This window comes from Silene latifolia, chromosome 9 (assembly GCF_048544455.1).
Source record: "Silene latifolia isolate original U9 population chromosome 9, ASM4854445v1, whole genome shotgun sequence".
In the NCBI taxonomy this organism is placed as follows: Eukaryota; Viridiplantae; Streptophyta; class Magnoliopsida; order Caryophyllales; family Caryophyllaceae; genus Silene; species Silene latifolia.
Window position 1 is genome coordinate 176,501,566 of NC_133534.1, and position 8,698 is coordinate 176,510,263.

Here is an 8,698-nt window from a genome sequence, read left to right on the forward strand (position 1 = left end):
AAACCTTGGTCATTTTGGTGATTGTATGGATTTTGATTTTGGTAACCTTGGTTTTGATTGTAAAAGGGTCTTTGATTTTGGTTTCTCATGGGTGGTGGAGTGTATGTTGTTTGAGGGTTTTGAACATTTTGGCTTTTGTATGAGAGATTTGGATGGAACTTGGTGTTCTCATTGTAAAAATTGGAATAAGGGGTACCACTCTTGTAAGCTTGGAAAGCATTAACTTGCTCGGTTGTTCCCCTACACTCACTTGAGTCATGACCCAAAGTTCCACAATTCTCACATATCCCGCTTGGAATTGATGAGGATGCCGTCATGGCATTGACATGATGCTTCGATGATTTTGAGTTTTCCTCAAGTCTAGCCATAGCTTGTTCAAACTTCAAGTTGATTGTATCGATATGGGAGCTTAGTTGGGCACCTAATTGAGTAACGGCGTCCACTTCATACTTTCCTCCTCTAGTAGCCTTGCGAGGCCTACTATATTGTGAATTGTGGATTGCCATTTCTTCAATTTTGCTCCAAGTTTGGTTGTCATCAACCTCGGTGAACATCCCATTCGATCCCATATTGAGAATGTTCCTAGAATCTTCATATAAACCATTCCAAAATTGTTGTACCAAAAACCATTCGCTAAGTCCATGGTGAGGACATGAGCGACAAATTCCCTTGAACCGCTCCCAAGCTTCGTACAAAGACTCTTCATCCCTTTGCTTAAAACCCATAATTTGAGCTCTTAGCATGTTGGTCTTTTCCGGTGGGTAGAATTTTTTGTAGAAAGCTAGAGCCAACTTCTTCCAAGAATCTATTCCAAGGGTGGCCTTATCAAGGCCCTTCAACCATTGCTTTGCGGTGCCGATTAAGGAAAAAGGAAATAAGACCCATCTAATTTGGTCTTGAGTCACGCCCGTTTGAGAGATAACATCACAATAATCGCAAAAGGTTTCCATATGAGAATGAGGATCCTCACTAGGCATCCCCCCGAATTGGCTCCTCTCAACTAGTTGGATGAAGGCGGACTTGGCAATAAAGTTTCCGGTGAGATGTTGCGGTGTAGGAGTACCATTTGGTAGATTCTCCTCGGTGGGTACGGAGTGTGACGAGAATTTTGGCATTGTAGGTGGATTTTGTGGGGTATTGTGTAATGGGTTTTCTTCTCCTTCTATTGCGAAAGGATTGACAAACTCACTAGTGGGTTGAACAACTTCACCAACACCTCTCAAATTCCTCCTAACAAGTCTCCTATTGTTCGTCAAGGTTCTTTCGATTTCACGGTCAAAAGGTAACAATTCACTTTGTAACCTTCTAGACATGCAAAATATCAAACAACTCAAAAACAATTAGAACAAACCTTGAGGAGTTTTACTTCCTCAAGGTGAAGAAAGACACAACTAATAACAATAAGAAGAAATCTAAGTCAAAAAAACACCGTCCCCGGCAACGGCGCCATTTTTGATCGAGTCCGCTAAGTGTTCACAAATAAATAGATGTGGTCGTTGGTCACGGTCGAATCAAAACACAATTTATAGCTTAACAAGCAACTCTACAATTAGTAAAGAGGCAAGTAAAGGTCGGATCCCAAGGGACGGGAGTTGAAATGAGATTTCTATTGTAACTAGCGGTGTCTAAGGGGTGTCACAAGTTGGGTTGATGTAGAAGGTTACTAAACTAGAATAACAATGAAAATAAACAAGCAAGATGAATAAAAAGGGGGTGTAAACAATTGATTAAAGGCACTAGGGTGTCATGGGATCATAGGGGAATCATGGGATATGATCATACAAACATGTTCTCAAATTATAAGCAAGCAATTATTGTTGTGATGGATTGAGTTGGGTTATATCTTACAATCCTAGGAATGTTTGGGTCCCGGAGCCGAATCGATTAGATTGTACAACACCTACAAGTCGACTTAATCTTCCCTACTCAACAACATGCATGGTCTAATGAGACTCGAGTTGGGTTATGTCTTACAAGTCTCATTGAAAAGATAGGAGATGATAGTAAATGCAAGGATTCATAGGCTTAGCATTTCATCAAGTATAACATGTGCATGAGTTGAGATCAAAACAAGCAAGCAAATAAAGCATGAAAGCATATTAATTTAAGCATGAATCATTCCCCATGTTGGTTTCCCCTAATCACCCATTAACCCTAGCTAAGAGACTACTCACTCATTATCATGTTGATCATGCTAGCAAGGTTGTCAATCATACCAACAATATGAAACATGATGAATAAATGAAAGTAATTAACAATAATTAAAAAGGGATTAAGAGATTATACCTACTAATGATTCCAATAATAAAGCAAGAATAATAGAAGTACTTGAATGCTAGATTGAGAGGTTGTCAATCTCCCAATAATAACCCAAATAATCTTCAATTACCCAAAATAAAGGATGAACAAGAGAGAGATTTAAAGAACGAAAACTTGGATTAAAACTTGATTAATACTTGATTACAATATTAAAGAGAGATTTGATTGATATTAACTACACTAATTATTGATAAGAAGAACATGCTCCTCTAATTAGCCTAATGGGGTATTTATAGTGAAAATTAGGGAGGATGCATTAGGGTTAACTAAGGGTTAAACTAGTAATTACACTTTTTAAGTTGAGCAAGGAGGACCCGGTATTTTCTGAGAGAAGGGCTTCTCTTTTCGTAGCTTGAAGAAGGCAATCCGTGCTGTGAAGAAATCCGGGCGGAATAAGGTCGGGACGGCCGGATTTGGGCGGTGGAATCCGAGCGGATTCGGGAATCCGGACGGATTGTTGAGGGGAATCCGAGCGGATTCGAGCACGGACGCCTTCGGATTGTGCGGGGGGGCTGGACGGGCGGATTGCTGGCAATCCGCTCGGATTGTCAGTCAGCATAGTAACTTCTTCTTTTCTTCCCTTTTCTTCATAAATTCCTTGCGGATTTCCTTGGGGACTCAAGGATCTTTCCTCAACATTGCTCTTCTACTATGATATGTACAAAGGCCTTCTAATCTTGTCTCTCCTTGATGCTTGGTCATTGGATTCGATCAATTTAGTCTCGTTTTGCCATGAAAATGCAAGATTCTTACTCCTTTCCTACCAAGGGATCAAAATCTCAAAGAATATGCAAAACAAAGAACTAAAGATAAGAAATGACCCAAATAAGCACTAAAAAGCATGGAAACAAGGCTAATTCGGGGGCTAAATATGCGCCAATTATGGTCACATCACTTGACTATGGAGTTTAATGGGAGGGTGGTTAAATTTGAAATTAATCCACCAAATTTGGCTAACTCTGCGGTTTATTCTCTTTGTGTTATTGCTACTAACCATAATTCTATGAGAAGCTGGAAGCCACCACTTCCGAGCAAAACTTGTTAAATTTTGCAGGACTCCCCGCCTAAAGTGAAAAGGTGTATCCTTCTATGGGAGAATCTTAAATATGCTGAGGCTAGTAAAAGAAAGGGTAAGACTTGGTTTGATAAACTAATTCGCCGAAAGGGCTCCGGTAACGCAACACAAGTCATATATATCAAATCAAGTAGTGCTCACCCCGTTCCATAAGTAAGGTAACTTTCTAGACTCTTATTTAAGTCGGGTGGTTTACCACTCCGCGAGATGTCGAGCCAACGACGTAAAACAACGGCGCTTCTGGGAGGCAACCCATAGATTTGTGTGTGGTATTTTTGCAAAAAAAAAAAAATAAATAAATAAAATCGGAACCTCTTGAGCAACTATTGAATATTTTATGGTGTTGGCGACATAAGAAGTGAGACATAGAAGGTTGAACGGGTAAGTTAGTGGTTATAGTGTGGTGTGACCGCGGTGCATCGTTGTGGGCACCTTGCTAATGCGGTTGGATCTTTTGTTGATTTGGCGTAGAAGAGATTAGAATGAACTCGGAGCTTACATGGTCATTTGTTAGGATTGGACAGATAAGGGGCGTTAGTGTGTTTTCCTTGTTACATTGTTAGTTTTTGACGTTCCTTTGTTGCTTTGGAGTTCATTTGGATGATGTCTCAAGCCAAGTGTGTGGAGGAGATGCGGCGTTGAGGATTGACAAGGCTATTTAGTCGTCTGGCGTCTCGGTTGAGGTTTGTTCTCCTTTCCCTTTATTGTGTCCTTATAACATTGAGGACAATGTTTTATTCAAGTGTGGGAAGGGAGAATCATTCCGATTTATAGTTATTTATCCTTGTATTGTGTGCTTTTATTTCAGTTCTTAGTTTAAAAAAAACAAAGATTGAAAAAGAAAAAAAAAGAAAAATTGAAAAAAAAAAGAAAAAAATAAGAAAGAAAAGTATCCCGGCTAGGTGAAAACCCGAAAGGGCACCTAGGCAAGATTGTGATGTGGCCGAGGATGGAGTGAAAACCCGAAAGGGCGCTCCGGGTAAAATGAAGAATCGAGTTGCGTGCCACTGTGAGTAGAGGTGAGTTGAAAAAAAAAAAAGATAGAGTGAAAACTCGCAAGGGCCGGCACTCTAGGCAAAATGAGAGATTTAGGTAAAGAAAAAAAAATCTTCCGGTGTTATTTTATCTCTCTTTGCTGTGTTGGAGCCTGTCTTACAAGAGTTTCATTGTAAGTTTTGTTACCTTCCTTATACTTCTGTGGATCGGTGTTGGTATAAGCTTGTAATGAGTCCGTTAAGTTTACTCGAGGACGAGTAAAGATCTGTAGTCTATACACAACCTCAAGCTCCCATCTTTCTTCTTCAGAAACAAAACTGATGCACCCCACGGCGATACACTTGGTCTAATGTATCCCTTATCCACCAAATCATTCAACTGTTTCTTCAGCTCCTCTAACTCCTTAGGACCCATATGGTACGGGGCCTTAGAGATTGGTCCCGTCCTTGGTTTCAACTTTATACTGAAATATATATCTCTCTTCGGTGGTAAACCCGGTATCTCATCTGGAAAAACATCTGGAAACTCCCTCACCACAGGGATCTCAGTTGGTGTCGGTTCCACCATACTAGTATCTTTCACATGGCATAAGATCTAGGGACACCCCTTCCTTAAGTAAGACTTTAACGTCACCACTGTAATCACTTTGACTTTGGGTTTGATAACAAATTCACAATAAGACACACTAACTCCCTTAGGACCTCTCAAAGAAACTTTCTTTTGGTGACAGTCTATTCTAGCCTTATACTTACCCAACCAGTCCAACCGGACTATCATCTCAAAACCATCTATAGGAAACTCCAACAAGTCAACTGGAAGATCAACTTGTCAAATAACCATGGACACCCCTCTATACAACTTCCCACAAGGCACTAACTCACCCGACGGTATAAAAACCTCATCTTTTACAGACTCAAACTTTCTCAAACACAAAGACTTAGCATGACTCGATAGAAACGAGTGTGATGCCCCCGAATCAAACAAAACAAAGGTAGAAACGTTGTTAACAAGAAAAGTACCGATGATCACATGTGCATCATCCTCACCAGCTTGCTTGTCCATCATAAACAGCTTGCCACTGCTCTTGTGTCCACCCCTTGCATTGTGCTGGCAGGTGTAGAAGGCTTGCCAGCTGACCCCTGATTGTTCTTAGCTGCCGGTTTTTTATAAGAATTACCGCCATTGCGGTTGAACCCGCTGTTGTTACTCTGCCCTCTTGATTGTTCCATGACCCAGCTGGTCGGTTGCTAGCATAGCTCTGCGTCGGTCCCTGTGAAAAGCTCCCCTGTGACGGTCTCCGAAAACCTCTCCCCACTGCACTAGTACACTCATGCCTTTTGTGACCCACACCGCCATAGTTGAAACATGTCATACCCCAGTTGCTGCTACTACCATGACCACGCCCATATGAAGAACCTCCACTAAAACCCGGCCCAGAAGAATAAGCCCTTGCCTGATTGTTGTTGTTACCCCTCTTGTAACTAGATTGGACACCGCCATCACTCTCAGCTTTCCTCTTTTCCAAAACCCCTCTCTTTGTTTTCCTTGGCCATCTCGACCAACCTCTCAGCCCGTCCAGCCCTCCCATAAGCCTCTTTCACATCGGTAAGAGTCCCCGCCGGTAGCTTCTCCATGATCTGATAAGTCAACCCCTTCTCGAAGCGAGGTGCTAAATTCTCCTAATTTAGCCCCATATCCTCAGCATATCTGGCCTTTTCGTTAACTTATGGTATTACTCAGTCACCATCATATCCCCAGTCGTCTTGAAGGAATCAAACTCATCATGGAGTTTGCTGCAAATATCCTCCAGTACGAACTCCTGCCTCATAGCCCTCTTGAACTCAGACCACGGGATTGCAGTCTTACCCTGCTTCCTATAGATGTCCAAAGCACTTTCTTTCACCTTATCCCACCATTCCCCATCTGAATATCTCAGGTAGAATGCAGCTTATTCCACCTTAAACTCTTCCGGACAGTGTACCACTCCCAAGATGTTCTCCATCACCCGGTGCCAGTTGTCGAGCAAAATCGACACACCTGTACCCACATAGGTAGTGGGATTGAAGCGAGATATCGTAATGCTCGTCTTGACAAAGTCTACCCCGGCCTTCTTATCCTTCCCCATCTTCTTGAGGGTTTCGGTAAGCGCATCCTGATGCTCAAGCATCTTGGCGATCTCGTCAACACTCATCTCCTGAGCCCATACGTACAACGCTGATCTCTTTGGCGGCATATCTTTGAGCTATAAAAGGGAGATAAATGTAAGCATGTAGCCTACGGCTCAAAGCAAATATGACCCGCATAGAACTTACTTGATCGAGTAACAACACACACTCGATCGATTAGGAGTCACTCGATCGAGTAAGCCACTAACTCGATCGAGTACCCCAACTCCAGAATCTGCCCAGAACTGTCATAAAACGTACTCGATCGAGTCACATATGTACTCGGTCGAGTACTGGACACTCGATTGAGAACTCCTCTTACTCGATCGAGTTGCACAAACCAATAGCTACTGCCCAATGTATACATATACCCACTCGACCGAGCTCAGCCCACTCGATTGAGTCAACCCTACTCGATCGAGTTCCCCCCACTCGATCAAGTCATGCTGACGATTCTAACTACACGCATGCCTTTAACTCTATAGCTTTACGTAGAAACAAAAATATATTATACATTACAATCCTATTCACATGTTACTAGAATAACCACATTATAAATTCATTTCTGTCATATAAGCATGCTTAAACCACAATTCATATCATCATGCAACATTTACTTTCATCTTTTCCACCACAACATCCATCATATTCAATCAACATATGCATATGAACAATAATAAACAATTAGCGATCCCATGACACCCCATAATGACCGGTTCAAAGTTGTAGGGCGAGTTCGCGACTTTAAGACGTCTCCCAAGCCATTGCATTAGGTCCTAACAACTCATTTTCCGGTTCATTTTAATTAAACTCTCTACATTCATTGGGTTCATTAGTTACAGGTTCCAAAATCGTCACTCTGATACCACTTTGTAACACTCTCATACACCAAGGTGCCTTACCAAGACCATCTAATGCATGAGAATGCTACCATCTCGGTTACCCGAGGCATAGGAATCAAAAGTGATCATCAAGAAACGTACTTTAAGTAAATAAATTTAAAGTGTTTACATCAAAACCAAAACTGAAAGAATACGATACAAGTGCACCAACCCAAAACCAACTGAAATAAATAAAATGTTATGACACTACAATGGAAGACTACTACTTGGACTCGTGCTGACTTATCACCAGCGAACCCACGCGCATCCAAGCCATACCTGCTAAATAACTTCTCACCATCCCCGAATGGATCACCACATTTTTCAAAACATTTAACGGGGTTAGTTACTACATAAACAATATAAGATAAAACAACAACAATTACACAATCACAATATCCAACACTGTCACATCACCAATCATCTGAGTACACACTAAAGTCTGTAGCCCTGCCAGAATATCCATCGCAACAGATATTCCACACCGCCAGTGGGGGACCGTAGCCGTTCCCACCTAAGCCCCACTCATCTCCATCGAGCGAATAACCCATGTTCCTTAATATGCACATCCCCTTGTGAGGGGAACCACAAGGGGCAAATCAAGGGCGTGAAGCCACTCCCGCAAGTGACTCCACTTAGCCGATCGCGCACCTCGCGAACCACAGACAATCAAACACAACCAATTACAATATCAACAATACCAAAACCAATTACGATATAATCACATGCCAATCAACCAACAACCATCTTATACAATTTACACAATAACTGAGTAGGGAAACTGTACCTGGAATGAAATCACCTATCAACAATCACAAGCAGCGGATCAAAAGTGTTCCTCTACAAAATCACCTCCTATAATCACATAATCATACAATTACAATCTAACATCAACAATACTCCCAGAAATCCGTAATTCACCTAATTAAGGTTTAAACAAAACTAATGAATCGACATAAAAACGGTACAAGGACCTTACCCACAATACGAAGATCTCAACGGTATAAAGAACTCAGAAATCTGATACCTCTAGCCCTTATATTTGATAGCAATGCGAGAGAAGAACTTACGTTGTTTTGTTTTCTTTTGTAAACAAAAAGTTTTTTGAGTAAAGTAAAAAGGTAAAAGAAACTGACGATTCCACTTTATAAAACTTTCACGCGTTTCTATCAAAACCCGGCCAAAACCCGTATAATCCGACTTACTCGATCGAGTAACTAAGGTACTCGATCGAGTACCGCCTACTCGATCGAGTTGCCCTT

The 8,698-nt window shown here is 41.5% G+C and overlaps 1 non-coding gene across 1 annotated transcript; it reads left to right on the top strand.

Moving 5' to 3' along the window:
• The first annotated feature begins 636 nt into the window (after positions 1 to 636).
• LOC141603315 (small nucleolar RNA R71) lies at positions 637 to 743 on the top strand. Its single transcript, XR_012525200.1, has one exon. It is a non-coding gene; the product is annotated as a small nucleolar RNA R71 (small nucleolar RNA).
• The last annotated feature ends 7,955 nt before the right edge of the window (positions 744 to 8,698 follow it).